The sequence below is a fragment of the Leuciscus leuciscus genome (genome assembly GCF_965113295.1).
Source record: "Leuciscus leuciscus genome assembly, chromosome: 17".
Taxonomy (NCBI): domain Eukaryota; kingdom Metazoa; phylum Chordata; class Actinopteri; order Cypriniformes; family Leuciscidae; genus Leuciscus; species Leuciscus leuciscus.
This window is the reverse complement of record NC_138741.1, coordinates 96,999-115,474: the sequence shown is the minus strand read 5'-3', so window position 1 is coordinate 115,474 and position 18,476 is coordinate 96,999.

The window sequence follows — 18,476 nt, the reverse complement described above, 5'->3', positions numbered from 1 at the left end:
ATTGTGAGTCACGTATCGTAGCAACGATGACGACAAGTGACAACAGCGGGAAATGTAAAAATGACTACCTCCGAGCAGCCGGCGAAAAAGAAAAGAGCACAGAAATGTAAAATTTAATGGGAAATTGACTACCCGTGGCTGGAATGCGTGAGGGACAATGAATACAAGGCCAATTGTACCATATGCCGTCGCGTTTTTTTCTGTTTGTCACGGCGGAGTGTGTGATATTAAGCAGCACGCATCAGGAGATAATCTAATAATTCTATTGAATAAGTTCGCACACAAGGCTACAGAAAACTGTTGTGTTTGTTTTTCTTCAAATGCAGTCTAAGCCGGCGAGTTTTGAATGTTGTAATGGCATTTGAGTCTTGTAACTTATATTGATTAGGCCTACTTTGCTATTCTATAAATATATAGGCTAGGCCTAATAAGTTGTATTATAATATGCTATAAGGTATGAAATATATTTATCTAAATGTATCAATTAGTTTCCACAATATTCACCAGAAGTCATCATTTCAGGGGTTATTTTTCAAAAAAAAAAATTTTTTATGAATTGCAACACTTGCTACAACCTGTCAAACCTAAGCCCATGTCCAATACTTTGTAACCTAAATTAATTTTTTAAAGACTAAGTTACTTTTTTTTTTTTTTTTTACTAAAATTGACTAAAACTTGACTAAAACCTTTTTGCGTTTTCGTCGACTAAAACTTGACTAAAACTATCAAGTTTATAAGTGACTAAAATGTGACTAAAACTAAAAGGGCTGCCAAAAACAACACTGCTATCAACGTTATGAGAACGTTCATCCATCACAACATAACGTCAAAAAGACGTTCCAAGAACCTTGTTCTAAGAACGTTTTCTATCAACGTTCTGAGAATTTTCATCAATCACAAATAACGTCAAAAAGACGTTCCAAGAACCTTGTTCTAAGAACGTTTTCTATCAACATTATGAGAACGTTCATCAATCACAAATAACGTCATAAAGACGTTCCAAGAACCTTGTTCTAAGAACGTTTTCTATCAACGTTATGAGAACGTTCATCAATCACAAATAACGTCAAAATGACGTTCCAAGAACCTTGTTCTAAGAACGTTTTCTATCAACATTATGAGAACTTTCATCAATCACAAATAACGTCTTAAAGACGTTCCAAGAACCTTGTTCTAAGAACGTTTTCTATCAACGTTATGAGAACGTTCATCAATCACAAATAACGTCAAAATGACGTTCCAAGAACCTTGTTCTAAGAACGTTTTCTATCAATGTTATGAGAACGTTCATCAATCACAAATAACGTCATAAAGACGTTTCAAGAACGTTGTTCTAAGAACGTTTTCTATCAACATTATGAGAACTTTCATCAATCACAAATAACGTCTTAAAGACGTTCCAAGAACCTTGTTCTAAGAACGTTTTCTATCAACATTATGAGAACTTTCATCAATCACAAATAACGTCAAAAAGACGTTCCAAGAACCTTGTTCTAAGAACGTTTTTTTCTCAACATTACAAGAACGTTAATAACGTTGTATGAACGTTCCAAAAACATTATTTTAATAACGTTTTGTACTAACATTTACACAACTTTTAAAGAACGTTAGTGAAAGTTCTGGGAACGTTCCCTGTTAGCTGGGTATTTCGGATATCATGGAAGGAGAGCTCGATTACTTACAGAGAGGCATTAAAAGCTGCTAGATCTGCTTATGTTTCAACCCTATTAGAAGAAAATAAACAAACCCCTAGGTATTTATTTTAAACAGTGGCTAAACTAACTAAAAAGAAAGCTTCAAGCCCAGAAGTTTCCAAGCAACACAGTAGTAATGACTTTATGAACTTCTTCACTTATAAGATTGATAATATCAGGGACAAAATTATAACTATGCAACCGTCTACTACAGTATCGCATCAGGCAGTGCATTGTAGTCTCCCTGAGGAAAAATTTGATTCATTTATTGCTATAGGAGAGGAAGAATTTTGCAAACTCGTTAAATCATCTAAATCGACAACATGTATGTTAGACCCTATACCGACTAAGCTACTGAAAGAGATGCTTCCAGAGGTCATAGATCCTCTTCTTAATATCATTAATTCATCTTTGTCACTAGGATATGTACCAAAAACCTTTAAGCCGGCTATGATTAAACCGCTTGTTAAAAACAACGCAACTTGATCCTACAGAATTAGTCAATTATAGGCCGATCTCAAATCTACCTTTTCTGTCAAAGATACTAGAAAAAACAGTATCTTCACAACTGTGTTCCTTTTTTTGAAAGAAATGATATCTGTGAGGATTTCCAGTCAAGATTTAGACCGTACCATAGTACTGAGACTGCTCTCGTTAGAGTCACAAATGATTTGCTCTTTTCATCCGATCGTGGTTGTATCTTTCTATTAGTGTTACTTGATCTTAGTGCTACATTTGACACTATTGACCACAACATTCTTTTAAATAGACTAGAAAACTATGTTGGCATTAGTGGAATTGCACTAGCATGGTTTAAATCATACTTATTTGATAGTTATCAGTTTGTAGCAGTAAATGAAGAGATGTCTCATCGATCACAAGTTCAGTATGGCGTACCACAAGGCTCAGTACTAGGACCGTTGCTGTTCACTCTGTACATGCTACCATTAGGAGATATCATTAGGAAACATGGCATTAGTTTTCACTGTTATGCTGACGATACTCAGCTATATATTTCTTCAAAACCTAACGAAACTTACCAATTCACAAAATTAACGGAATGCATAGCTGATATAAAAAATGCGATGACTAGTAATTTCCTACTACTTAATTCTGAAAAAAACAGAGATTCTAATTATTGGACAAAAAACTTCCACACGTAATAATCTAGAATACTGTCTAACACTTGATGGCTCCTCTGTCAAGTCTTCGTCGTCGGTTAGGAACCTGGGTGTGCTCTTTGATACCAATCTTTCATTTGAAAGTCACGTGTCTAGTATCTGTAAAACCGCATTTTTCCATCTTAAAAATATATCTAAATTACGTAATATGCTCTCATTGACAAATGCGGAACAATTAGTTAATGTGTTCATGACCTCAAGGCTAGATTATTGTAATGCTCTACTGGGTGGTTGCCCTGCACGCTTAATAAACAAACTACAGCTGGTCCAAAATGCAGCAGCTCGAGTTCTTACCAGAACCAGGAAGTATGACCATATTAGCCCGGTTCTGTCAACACTGCATTGGCTCCCAAATAAACATTGTATACATTTTAAAATATTGCTGATTACTTACAAAGCACTAAATGGTTTAGCTCCGCAGTGCTTGAGCGAGCTCTTAACGCATTATAGTCCTTCACGTCTGTAATGGCAATTTTCAGAAGTTAATATCAAACAGCATCAGAGGTGTAAGAAAACTTTCAAGAGACAAAACTGTAATAAAGAGAAAAGGTTTATTTCAATGAGGATTCTTTTCACAAAAGCCGCAGCCACCCAGCTTTGAAATAGAATGCCCACTAGACACAACAAAACATAGATATTTTATACAGTTTCTTGGCAAAAGAACTCCTCCTTCCAGGTTTCTTGTAAATTTCCAAAAAGATACCCCCTATCTTCTGCTGGTTCGGACTGGTTTCTACCCCCCTGGTACAAGTCACACTGTTCTATGTCCCTGAGACACCCAAAGGCCTTCATCTACGACCTAAATTGCCCCTCGCTTCCCTGTCCTCCCTCAGCTGCTAGAAAACCTCACAGAAACATATGATTAAACAGTTTGGAAACGAATGATTATAAGAAACACTGAATTTTCCACAACAAATTCCTCCTCTTTATCATTCTCTGATAAACGTATTAAAGGAAAATTCATCCTTGTCTTCTAATTTCTTGATCAAACATCATTACATCATTACATCATTTCATTTCAAGATCAGAATTGATTCAAGTCTTTACATCACAGTTATACTCTTCATGTCTGACTTTCATATACCTGATCATTCTACTTGAACTTAGTAGGCAAAAAGATTAAAATTAAAACTAGTTGGAAAAAAAAGATTAAAATGAAATAAGCTCAGGCTATTTTCCCAAGGATAGGCCCTTAATTTTACAGCAAGCAGATAAAGGTTTATTCTGGAACCGGGCTAGACGAACGAGCTCTGTCATTGCATCCCCAACACTATAGGTCGGACCCTCAGTCATTTCAGTATAAACAAGAAAAAGTTGGATTAATATTTAGTAGGAAAACAAAACATACTATAAAAACACAGATAAAGTAGATAGGAAAACTCCTCATATTCAAACCCTGTCCTTGTATGCCATCTCGTAACACGGATGGCTACTGCTTTTAACCCTCTGAACATATCATCATTCTTACAATGGAAAAAGAAATAAAAATAATGAAAACAATAATAATAATAAAAACAGTGAATAGAACAGTCAATCATTGACATCAAAACCTAAACAATCAAAGTTTAGAAAATCCCTTTCCTGGTCCCAGGAAGGCAACAAAAAGAAAGAAAACACATTTAACTCATGTCTGCATACACGTCATCGCTGTCATAATCATCACATTGCTCTCCATCAGTTATTGGGTACAGAGTCAGTTTTACTGCTTGGACTGACGTGCTAACCGTCCCTGCCCTGATCAATCTCTGCACTAAGCTGGAAAGGCACTTCATAATGCATGGTAAACAAAACAGAATCAGCAATCCCATACCCACAATTGGCAAGACAGTTTGAATTATTCTATAAAACCACCCTGACCATGCAGACATCAGCCACCCCACCCACTCACTATCAGTAGCTTTAGGCGGCTCTTTCACAGCTTTTCTCATGTGCTCGATGATATTGGTTATGTTGTCACTGTAATCAGGAATATTAAAACAACATGATACCCCCAACATTTTACAAACTCCACATTTCTTTGAAGTCAAAGCTTCAGAGCACAGCTGCTTACAGCGTTTGCTCTCCTCTTTTCACTGTTTGTTTCAGGACTCTTCACAAAAGTATAAGAATTTGTACTACATGCCATCAATTTCATTAAAACTTTGTTGAAACAGTATTCCTCTATCAAGTGGTTAGTCTGCAGATTCAACTTAATGTTATCAATATTTTGTCAGTCCCACTTATCTCTGCTGTTTCACAAAAAAAACAAAATATTATGTTACTCGGATCTCAACCCTTAAGACAGCCATATAGCTGCATTCTTCTTTAACCTTTATTACCTAGATTGTAGTTTTCTTAGACATCTAATGTCATACATAACTACTTCTCACAGTATTCCTCTATCAAATCTTTCCCTAAATGCAAGTTCCTTCTGCATCCTCCAATCTTCTTACGACTTCCATCTATTAACTTTCCTTTAAACTTTCTTTTCTCCCTTATTTACTTGCACATTCTTTTCACTTTCTTTAGCACTGCATTCACATTCTTAGTTCTTTCTCAGACGAAAACTTTAATATCGTCATTTAAATACTGTTCTACTTTCAAAAAAACCCACATAAATACACGTCACTTTCACGTTATCCCTTTCTTTTCTGAGTGTCCATTTACAATTACAGGCTAAATGGCCCCGCTGACCATAATTAAAACACTCTCTTTGCCTATAGTTTGATCATTGAGCTTGCAAACAGCTCCAACTTACTGCACACCCTTGAAGCAGTGTGTCCTAATCAGAAATGTAAACACAGCCACTGATAAGCAGTTCTCTGTATTCTTTTACAGTCCACCAGTGTGGATTCAATCACAACAGCCAAATCATAATCTTCATCATTATTATTGGCAGCACATTAATTTCCATAAGTTGTAAAGAAAATCATTCAACATATTCTAAAGGTTTTCACTAAACATTTTCTTTGTTAACTCCAACCACCTTGTTTGGCAGATACACAGAAGTTCCCACATTCATTAAAGCTGGATAACAGCACCCTGACCAGTCCTTTTTTCAAACGGTTGCCTTTGGCTTGCTCAGTTGGGGATATTTTGGGGATATTTAATTACATTTTATCAATCAATAAATTCCTCTTGAAACAAACTTTGTTGTATTATTTTAATTTAATACTGTGAAGCTGCTTTGATGCAATCTGTATTGTGAAAAGCGCTATACAAATAAACTTGACTTGACTTGACTTGATATGATATTACCACAAACCCAAACTGCGGCTGGTGAACTTTGATACGGTTTATCGAATGGACACTTAAAGTTGATTTCTTCATGGTTGGTTTTAATTCTGCAGTCTGACCACCCAGTTTTCAATTGTCTCGGTCTGACCTTTGCTTGTCCCCTCGTCTCTCATCCAGGCCAGCTCCTCTCCAGAGGCCCGTTCGATCTCGGGTGGCCCTGGCAGCACGAGAGGTTTCGCCGTTGTTGTTGTTGTTGTTTGTCGTCGGGGTTCCTCCTCCTGTTGCTCTCCTGATATGGATGGAACTCTCCTGCAGTGACTGGCATTCACCCACGTAGCTCGCTCGCCGACCTTCACCACCGTATGCGTGATCAGCAAGACTTGGAACGGTCCCAGTCACCGTTTCGCCCTCCAGCTCTTTCTCCTGAGGTCTCGAATCACCACGTAATCACCTGGTCTGATTTTGTGCAGGAACGTCTCTGCTACCTTGCTCCTGGCATTTCTTTCACCTGCACAGAACTGTTAGATCACAAACACGACATCTCTTTGCAGTAATTCAACATTTCATTCTCACACACATCTGTCGATGGAAGCCTCCTTCTTTCCCCTGTTATACCCATGAATGGTGGTCTACCAAAGAGAATTTCAAATGGGCTCAAATTTGTTTTGACTCTCTTTCTCATTCTCATGTACATTAACACAATGGGGAGTGCTTTCACCCACGAGAGCCCTGTTTCTTCACAGCATTTTGCCAATTTGTTCTTTACCGTCTGGTTTTCACGCTCAACAGCGCCCCCGCTGGCAGCGTGATAGGCACAGTGTGTTCCATCGTGACCACATATCCACGACTACCAAACAATATTTCTGTTTTCCACACAGGGTTAGTTCAATGAAATCAATCATTAAATATTCAAATGGCCCGTCTGGGGCTGGCTGACTTGCCAGTGGTGTTTTAATGCCCCGTGCAATGTTATATGCGGTGCAAATCACACATCTTTTGCAAAAATTTTCAGCTCACATTTGTGAAACCTTTGGTAAACCACAATTCTTTCATTTGCATAATCATCCCCCCCTTGGATGCATGGTCCATCCCATGCAACAATTTAGCGTAATGTGGGAAAAAATGGCTGGGCAGACACGGCTTTCCATCAACAGATGTCCATACACCATCAACAAGGCTGCAGCCTTCCATTTGGTTTTCTCAGCTCCTGTGGAAAAAGACTGTATGCTCTGTAAACAAGGAGAAATGTCATTGTTAAGGTTATTGTCAACTTGTACGCAAGTGGCGCCACTGCTATCAGCTTCAGTCTGCTTTGTTGCCGCTGCCTTCGCAGCCATATCAGCTCTGGCGTTGCCTGTTGATACGAAACTGCAAATTGCAATCTTGTCTGGCAGCATAATGGCCTCCAAAAGGTCAGATACTAACGTAGCGTTCAGTATCGGTCGTCCGTCTGACTTAAAAAATTTTCTGTGCTTCCACAGAGCACCAAAGTCATGCGTGACCCCAAAAGCATAACGCGAGTCTGTGTAAATCGTTACACACTTGTCAGTCATCAGTTTACATGCTTCAGTCAAAGCGACTAATTCAGCTGCCTGTGCAGAGTAATGACATGGTAATTTGCCAGATCTTACCGTTTCAAATTCAGTCGTCACCGCATAGCCCACGTTATTTTGTCCTGTTTGTGGATCTTTCGACGCAGATCCATCCACAAACAGGATGTTGTCACAATTATCAAGCGCAAACGTCCAACAAATCTGGACGCGGTGTGCACACCTTTTAACAGTGACATTTGGCATGTCAAACAAAATTTTATGATACCTCAATCGAGCTGTAGACAAATGTGACGTTCTCTGCTCCTGTAAAATCAAAGACACCAAATGTGAGGCCCCTAAAGTCAGATCAGCATAGCCTACAAACTCTCTTGAGGCCATTGAGGGCCAGTTAGCTACCACCACCGCCCGGAGACAGTGTGGCAATCCCGCTGCCACGGGGTCGAGTTTTGTTGAAAATAGGCTAGGGTCTCATCGGTCACCATGCGTCTACAGGAGAACAGAAGTCATAAGGTCATGCTTTTCATCAACCATCTGCACAATGGATGGTCTACAACCAGAAGGTCTAACAATCGAGATATCTCATTGTGCTTTCATGTTATCAAATGCTGTCTCAGCTTCACTTGTCCAAACAAGTCTGTCACATGACTTCAACCCTTTCCCTGTTGTCAGGGCTCGTAAAGGCTGTTCTAAAATGGCATAATTGGGAATGAATGTACGACAGTAAGCACACATCCCCAAAAATGACAGCAACTGTTTTTTGTTACAGGCTTTGGGGCTTCTTTTATGCCCTGCACCCTTTTCTGTGACAGTGCTTTGCTGTTTGGTTTGATAACATGCCCCAGGAATGTCACTTCCTGTTTCACAAACTGCAGCTTTGAAAGGCTGACCTTGTGGCCCTCCCCTTCCAAGATGCTGGTGCGTCACACTGTCAGTCCTGCAAACAGACTCATTCACTGAACAGATCAAAAGGTCATCAACATAAGATATGAGTTCGGTTAATTTCGGTTCTAACTTGTGAACCATCACAAGGCCTAATTACACCCTCTTTCAATAGAGCGTCAAACACCGGTTTTATACCCTCTATTGCTTCACGTTTCAGTGGATATTGTGCCTTACATGGTCTGAAATCAGATTTTGGTGTGTTTACAACTGGCTCACAACCTTTTATCAGCCCCACATCATATTTGTTTTTTGCCCACAAGTTTGGTGATATTTGTGCCAAAGAAATATCAATTTCTGAGGCAGAAATATCCCCCTCTCCCTGTCCTGTCACATTTTTCCCAATAGCAGTCACATTTTGATTTAAATGCCCCCATACTCTGACTCTCTGCTGTGTGTGTGTCAACTCTCACCCAGTCTGTGGCTGATAAACATTCTTTCACAAAAAGGCCCACATCTCTCCACTGCTGGCTTATGGCCTTGGAGACAGATAAGTGGCAGGCGGTGTTCTCTGACATAAGATAACAAGCTTTCTGACTTTCTGTCAACACTGCAGCCAATGCGCACACACTCTCTGTCCAGAAAATCTGGTCAAACTTCACACTTTCATTCTCCACAGAATTAAACCACATCTTTTCAAAATCTGAATCTCGCTCTGTTACGACATGTGATGTACAATGCATTTTATCATTTGTCATAAACTCTGTGTCGACTGGGTTTGTTCGAGCCTTTGCCAATTCCAAAATTTTCTCTGCCCAATCAACATCTGTCACCTGCCATTCATAAGCCCACTTCGGCTCGAATTTGGAACAAGTAATTTGTGATGTCTCCTCAATGCTAATTCCATAGGAATCAGCACAGAGGGACAAATTTAATTTACACATTAAATCACGAGCCATCAGAGGTGCGGGACAACCGGGAGACCACACAAATTCATGTTCGAAAAGGCATCCCCCCTCTGTTTTGCACTCTAACGGCTCGGTTAACCGGTCAGAAATCAAATGGCCAGAGGCCGAAGTGCTCTCAAACACTTTCCCGGTTAAAATTGGAACACATGGTAAATCACATGGTCGTAATGTGCTCAGGCTGACACCAGAATCGACTAAAAAGTCAATAACTACCCCTTTAACTCGTAAAGGATAAATAGGCATTTCAGAAAACCCTGTGCTTTTGTATAGTTTCACACGCTCATCACACACATCACTGCTCAAATCATCAGTCACAGCTTTGCTCAAAGTATCATCAGACGCACAAAAAGATTTGCAAGCAGTTTTTTTTCATTGCAGATAGCAGAAAGAAAATCAGTGTATGTGTTTGTGTGTGCGTCGTGTGTGTATGTTTTAGTAAAAATATTTTCACTTCCCTTTGCTGTAGCCAGAGAATGGCTTCCCAGAACCGGACCCCCCCCCGTCCCGCTCTCCAGCCCCCTCGGTTCAATCCGACTTCATGGTGGGACACGCGCTGCTCCAGTGTCCGTCCTTCTTGCACACTCTACATTTTGTACAGTCTCGGAGCGAGTGGGCATTTGTGGCACAAACATAACAGCTCCATTTTCCTCCAGCAGCTCTTCCTTTCTGTCCTTTTCGACCAGCAGGGTTTGAGCAGGAAGATGCAGGTTTGTTGGGTTGTTTAGGTTGTCGTTGTTGCATAACCACCATTGTAAAAGGGTTTTTTCTTCTCCTTTCTGTCCTCTTCAGCGTGAGTAGCGTGCCGCAGCGTTGCACTCAAACGCCCGTGTAACTGTGCATGAAACTGCGCTGTTAGTCTTTGTGCCACTCGCTCTGCGGCCTCTGCCCCCCCTCGCGCTGCTCTTGCATCTGCCTCTGCCTGCGCTGCTCTTTGGGCTGCCTCTGCCAGTTCAATTTGTGCTCGTGCTTCTGCAAGTCGTGCTTCTTGGGCTGTTCTCGGGGCTGGTGGAAAGCGGTCCAGATCGAGGTCCAGCCTGAGGGCCGGTATCTCTGCTACTGGGTAGTGAGCTGTATTGTAGGCAGGCGGCGGAGCCGTTGCCACCTCAGTCACATGTGGAAAAGCACATACATTCGGTTCATTAGTAGCATTCTGTTCCAGTGGAACTGTTTTTACACACACAACATTCTCAACATTACATGCCAATTCTTTTTGTATTTGCTCTCGTTCTCGCCTGTCAGCTTCTTCCACCCAACACATTATTGTCTGTTCACATTCTTTGCACTCATGTTTAACACACACACAGCAGCTACTCTGTTTTCCCTCGTTCTTTTCTACTGACTCTTTTACTATATTTAGTCTTATTTTACTCAAGGTCCCCGCTTCGGGAAAATCGTGATAATTGATCAGTTTCTGTATGTCAACCATACATTTACCACCATAATTATTTCTCATTTGACCGAAAATTGGTGTATAAAAATGATCTAATTTACTGTTAGATGACCCCATTTTGGCTGAATCTCCCTTCTGGATTTTACTCTTTCGACACGTGTCTTAGTATCTGTCAAACGTCTTCAACAGACCCGATTTTATTTCACCCAAAACCGGTCGGGTTTCAGCAAATATGCCGTGCTTTTGTAATTATGTTTTACTCAAAATCTACTCATGTGCACCTTCCAGCGCTCGATTGATTCTGATTCACCTAATTAATCCGGCGTGGCTCTTCCGTCCACCTTTGCAAGATTTCTTCGGGTTACAGAGACTTTGAGCAAAACTAATTAACCAGCACCTGTGATTACCTGAATCACCAGTGGTACCCCTGTCCACTAACGAGCTAAGTGTGGCAGAAACCGGTCTGATTTCCGTCAGACCAATTTCTCCCTCAAAAATTGTGATTAATGAATCACCTCTCGCTCGTACCCAAAGCAAACTCAGCCAACATGGTTCATGTTCACTCACAATTATCAAATCACACTTAACATCAATAAAACAATTCTGCCGTTTCTTACCCAGAGATGCTTTCTCTTTTCTTTAATTGCCGCGGATTCTTTCTTGATCCTGGTGGGAGTTCCCCCTCTGGCCCTGAATGTGGGAATTGGCTCTCTCTCCCTTAACCTGTTGAGTTACTATCTCAAACCGTCGGGGTATGAGACGGCCGCCTGATGCCGCCGGGATTGTACACTTCCGTCAAAATCCGTTCTTCAGGACCAGGAGAAGAAGATCCGCACAGGACCCCACGTTCTGACACCAAGTTGTAATGGCAATTTTCAGAAGTTAATATCAAACAGCATCAGAGGTGTAAGAAAACTTTCAAGAGACATAACTGTAATAAAGAGAAAATGTTTATTTCAATGAGGATTCTTTTCACAAAAGCCGCAGCCACCCAGCTTTGAAATAGAATGCCTACTAGACACAACAAAACATAGATATTATATAGCAGTTTCTTGGCAAAAGAACTCCTCCTTCCAGGTTTCCTGTAAATTTCCAGAAAGATACCCCCTATCTTCTGCTGGTTCGGACTGGTTTCTACCCCCCTGGTACAGGTCACACTGTTCTATGTCCCTGAGACACCCAAAGGCCTTCATCTACGACCTAAATTGCCTCTCGCTTCCCTGTCCTCCCTCAGCTGCTAGAAAACCTCACAGAAACATATGATTAAACAGTTTGGAAACGAATGATTATAGAAACGCTGAATTTTCCACAACAACGTCTATTGCGATCTCAAAATTACGGCCAGTTGATAATACCTACAATATCAAAATCGACTGCTGGCGGTAGATCCTTCTCCTATCTAGCACCAAAACTTTGGAACAGTCTTCCTAACATTGTCCGGGAAGCAGACACACTCTGTCAGTTCAAAGCTAGATTAAAGACATCTCTTTGACCTAGCATTCACATAATACATTATAGACTTCTATAATTCAATGTTAGGCTGCATAGATTAGGTCAGATGGAACCGGGAACACTTCCCATAAATCCTAATGTACTCGTTACATCATAAGAAGAATGGCATCTACGCTAATTTTAGTGTCTTTGTTTATCCCAAGGTTTTCCCGTAGCCTGCCGGATCCAGGCCTCAATTTTTTCTATTAGCCCAGTCAGACCAGTTCAGATTTTTACTTGCCCTGTCAAAATGCACAAATGTTTTTGACCTATGTAACCTTTTACACAAGGCTTTAAGATTTTCAGGTAGGTCTAACAGGTAAGATATATACAGAAATTGAATAAACTTATCAAACACTTCATTGGCTTCACTGCATAAATTATTCATTAAATATAATCCTTATTAAAGCTACAAAAGTTATTCTGTCAAGAGCATTGAGTGATTTTCTCTTTTTGTGTGTTTAACATTAATGGCAGACATCACAACAGCAGGTTTATTTGGCTGCTGTCACTAAGACCTGACGCGGCTCTGACACGCATCACATTTTCTCACTCAACTCTTTACGTTCATTTAAGATGTCATTTAACTCATTTAAGACTGTGCTTGCAAGGATACTTGACAAAACGGGCATTTTGGCATAATTGTGTGTTATTGTCCGTTCAAGCGCTGCCTGAAGCGGCTTTCAGTGCGCATGAGTGTGTGTGTCACACAGACAGGAGATTAACAGATGCATACCAGTTCTCCATCTGCGTTCTCTTTTTGTGTCTCATCGTGCACAAATGGTTTAAAAGCATTTGCATAAATTAGAGCGTGATCATATAATGTAACACTAACCAAAGGACGACAGGGAGAAACAGATACTGCGTTAATTGCGCAAAAAAAAAGTGTTAAACTGAAAAAAAGAATCGTGTGCACTAATGTGCTAATTTTGACAGCACTAATGTATATCAAATCAACAAATGTGTGTTCTAAGTTTGTTATTGATGATCATATTTGGTAACTGCATCAGGGAAGATAATACAATATTTGTAGATGTGTGTATAGTGTGAATGTATTTTATGGAAATATTTTTTGTTAATTCATTCATACGGATTACGGGTTAATTACGGATTAATATTGTAATAAAACGATGTCTGTGCTACATCAATCAGATGTCTTGCAGCTGTATGAACATCTGATAGACATCTTTAAAAGAGCAGATTGTGGATGTTCGAAATGATTTAGGTCTCAAATATGTAACCAAGCATTCATTCAGTGCTCGCCTAAACACTTAGTACTGAGATACAGTATAATAAAATAATAAATGATAACCGTCAGTTTTTATCTGAACTCCTCTCTCACATTTATTAATCGAAACGTGTGGGAAATCCCAAAAGCATGGGCACTGAAGCGTGCTGTGCACATGTACATTTCCAAGGGGAAAAATGCATTCCACACACATACACAGTATTGCCAAAAGTATTGGGACACCCCTTCAAATCATTGAGTTCAGGTGTTCCAATCACGTCCATGGCCACAGGTGTATAAATCAAGCACTAGGCATGCAGACACTTCTACACACATCTGTGAAGGGTCGCTCTCAGGAGCTCAGTGAACTCAAGCGTGGGACCGTGATCGGTTCCTCCTGTGCAATAAGTCTATTCGTGAAATTTCCTTACTACTAATATTCCACGATCAACTGTTAGTGGTATTATAACAAAGTGGAAGCCATTGGGAACAACAGCAACTGGCCACTTAAAATCAACAGATACAGACCTCCAAACTTCATGTGGCCTTCAGATTAGCTCAGGAACAGTGTGTAGAGCTTCATGGAATGGGTTTCCATGGCCGAGTAGCTGCATCCAAGCCTTTGTAGCGAATTAGTAAATATTAGTAAATATGAATAATTATTCATAACTAGTTATGATGAATTATGAATATTTGGATCAGTTAATTGGATTAACTTTTTGTAGCTTCATTAACATTACAATCAATTAATTAGTTCATCCTGTGAACACTCAGTATTGATTTTTAATTAATTCTAAGAATAGGGTATTTTTTTCATTGCCACAGAAAATGTTTTCTTTCTTAGCATTTACAGCGCTTAGAGTGTGTAACAAGACCGGAATCATTAAATTGACATTGTTGCAAGCAGGGAATCAGAACCAAACATGTATTGTGCACAAGTTTTATTAATTAAATCACAAACATACAAACACAGACACACAATCTATTGTACAGTTGGTACTCAACCAGAATAATACTTTTACCACTGCCGTTCCCGCGGTGTGTATTTGGCGCCTTTAACCGCTAAGAGGCGCTACAATCACAGACCTTGAAAAGTGTCAGTTTATTCTCTCGTAATCTGCCGCTGCGCTGCGGCTCATTGAGAGCGATTGAGAGATGGTAGCAGATCAATTCAAGCGAAACATTGTAATTAAACGAGTTCATAATCACAATACTGAAATTACAGTACAAATTTAGAACTGAAACAAATCTTTAGGATTCTATTATTGCATCAAATTTAGGCTACGTTTACACGTGGATGGCTATTTTCATAAATGGACTTTTCACCCCTCTTCGTTTTCAAAAATAACATCATGCACACGAACCCGTGTATATGCTGTCAAGAGCATGCCAAACTTGTAGGAGGCAGTGTAACGAGAAGCTCAAGCCCACGTTAGCCAATCAGAATCCCAAAAATAGTCAGATTCTGTGACGTCGCTGCCTAAAACTCAGTTTTTCTCAGTTTACATGCAAACGAAGTTTTCCCAAATCTCCACTCTGGCCGGAGTTTTTAGAAACAATCGTTTTCAGAGGCGAATTCTCCGTTTGCGTGTAAACGAAGGGCACAAACAAAGGAAAATGTCTCCGTTTTTCAAAATAGCCATGTACGTGTAAACGGGGCCTTAAGCAAAGTAGGCTAAACGTTAACATTGTGTGTCCAGTTTTTCTATAATTTAGAAAGGTTATGCATGTCAATAGGTTATGTGTGTTATATTTCGTGTTATTTTAATTTGTCAGAAGATTTATTAACTGAAACATAAGTGAAATAAATTAAACTAAATGAACGTAAAATTAAAACATTGATCAGGACTCCATGTCTCCTTTTCCTCATCAACCTCGTCGTCTTCCTCTTCCCCAGGATCCTCTTTTTTCTTCTTGCTAGTCCCCGCCTTAGGGACCACCCCCTGCTCTACCACTTCCATAGGTTCTGACTGAACCACTTCTTTTTCTGATGGTGCCGCGGCCTCTTGCTGCCATCTAGGGCTTAGGGCCGGAATCAGTGCTACCGCCCTGTCTCTTTTTGGGCCTAGCCCCTTGACCCCTCCCTCTGTTTTTGAGTCTGCTTTCTTTCCTTTTGGTTCCCCCTCCAGGTCTTGAATCTCTTCAATCGACCATTCCGGGCTGCTGCCAAGGCTAATCTTTTCCTTGTGGGCCTTATCCTTGGCCTCCTTTACCACCGGAGGACCCCCGCCAGACTGATCTTTTTGTGCTTGTACTTTCCGGTGTCCCTCTGGGACTGGTGGATCCTCCTCCACCGCTACAACCTCCCTTATCTGCTCCCCCTCCTCTTGAATCCAGACCTTCTTTTCTTATCTATAGATAATCCTCCTGACATTAACCATTCTTTTTCTATTCCCTTACAGGACAACCACTGGCAAGGCTGACTTCTGAATCGGAAACTCCCAGGTAAGAGAACACGACCCTCTATCATAACCTGAAGACGACAAAAACATTTGTCCTACCACTATTACCTGCCCTCTAACTTTAGAAGACGTTCCATATCGACAAAACTTCCCAAGCTCTTCACCTGGTCAAAAGAAACTCACAATGAAGCGGGCGTCGAGACTGGCGGATGCGGAGCATCAGGCTTCTACAAGTTCTTGGCCCTATAAGTCAAGACCAACCAAACCGACATCATCCCATTACAGGACAACCGCTGGCAGTGTTGACTCCTGAATTGGAGCTTCCAGGCAAGAGAATCTGTCCCTCTACCATAACCGAAGACGATAACACAATCAGTGTGTAAGTATGTTGTTGCAAAATGTGCTGTTGCATGGAAGGTGCTGATCACCCATAGAAGATTGGGCACCATTCAAGACCTGTTTGCCCCAGGTCACCTTCCCTGCGTGCTGTCCAAGTGGACCCAGGAGGGCTGGATATGTACCGCTCTCCCAAGTAACCCTTCGGTAACACCGCAAGGTATCCAGGTTACCCGAAAAAAGCCTGCGAGGAATGGTCTCCATCTGGGGGCCCTTTGTCAGTCCCACTGACTTAACCCAAGGAGTCTTGTCCAGGAAATCCCCAAATAGCAACAAGTGCTGCCAGGTCCTTCTAACTCCAAAGACAAGACCCCCTATATCCACTATTCGAAAGGTCGAGACTGGCGGATGCACATTTCTGTACACCAAGCTTCAACCAACCTCTTCCCTCGAGAGCAGAAGGGAAAAAGAGACTGAACAGATTAAATCCTTACCAAAGGACGAAATCGTCAGCCGCAGATGCCACCAGATGGCGCAACCCTAATGTATACCTTTTTGATGTGGTTATTAGAGGGTGACACGGGAGTGGATTTTCAAACCTCTCCCGTCCCACTCCCACAAAAAAAAAAAATCTGTCCCGTCCCAATCCCACGAAAAAACATCCAATCCCATCCCAATCCCAGAAGAATGACTCCTATTCCCTCCCACTCCCGTGTTGTGTTTTTTTGACCGGAATCTGTCAGTTACAGTAAAAAAAATACAGTACAGATAACAGCATAGCACAGTTTATGTTACTTTATTGAACTGAAAGCCAGTTTAAACAATGCACATTAAACACATAACATTTCCTGTAAATCATCCATGCAAACACACACACAGGCACGCACAATATATAACCAAATTTTCAATGAGTTTCCTTTAAGATGGAGTCTCACTGTTGCTATGTAAGAACAAGAGTGTGTCCACACATTCCGGACTGAGGCTGGTGCGCCTTTCCTCAATTAATCTTCCAGCAACACTGAAGCTCCTCTCTGACGGGGTACTTGTTGCTGGGATTGCCAGCAGCTTCCTGGCAACTGGCACCAGCCCACCTGACATCTCCTGCCAGAAGTTGAGCAGGGACTGGCCGGTCATCTTTGTAGGCTCGTTCATATATTTCAGCACCAACTTGCGAGTCCATGACTCGTAAGTGTTACCAAGGTCCTCCCACTCCTCCTCCTGCACACAGCTTGAGAAGAAACTGTGCACCTCTGTGCCTGTGGCCACTAGGTGTGGTGGATCTTCTGAGAAAAAATACAGATTGTTATGGCACAATCGAGTTTGCATTATAGGCATAATGCTTTATATAATGCAAAATACACATGTCTTGTAGTAATATACAACTTGTCGGTAGGTAGTGAGTGAGTGAGTGAGTGAGTGAGTGAGTGAGTGAGTGAGTGTGTACTGTGTGGCTTTCCATAAGTGAGGGAACATTTTGTATATTAGAAATTCCAGTAACACCTTACAATACGGGTGCACTAATATGCATTAATTCATGCTTAACTAATGCACAGATAATCATGAGTTAGTATACTCAAATGTATCATTATGTTATGACTTTACTTGTTGAGGCACATGACTATAAACTAATTGTTAAGTAATATGTCATAGTAAAATCCATAGTGTGGATGTCAAAACCAAAAAGACATATTACTTAAAAATTTGTTTATAGTCATGTGCCTCAATAAGTAAAGTCATAACATAATGATACATTTGCAAATCATTAGCTAATAGGGGTGTGACGAGACACTTGATTGGGTTCACAAGACGAGACAAGATTTTTACACTATTTTTAAGAAATCCTCAATAATGAAATATATTAATAGTCTTTTATTCATCTGAAAATCACAAAATACAACAATTTAGGTGTATTTTGAAACCAACTTGTAATGGTGTAATTTTACTTCTATTTTAATGAATTATATGCAGTAAAAACAACATGTAAACACTGCAAAATGTTTCGCCACAAACTTTCTCCCCTATATAATTTCTCATATAAAATCTCATGAGAAAACTCCTTTCCACAAGTTGAACATAAATTATAAAAAGTAAAAATAAAATAAAAATATAAATAAAATAAAAATAGCACTTTAAGTGCA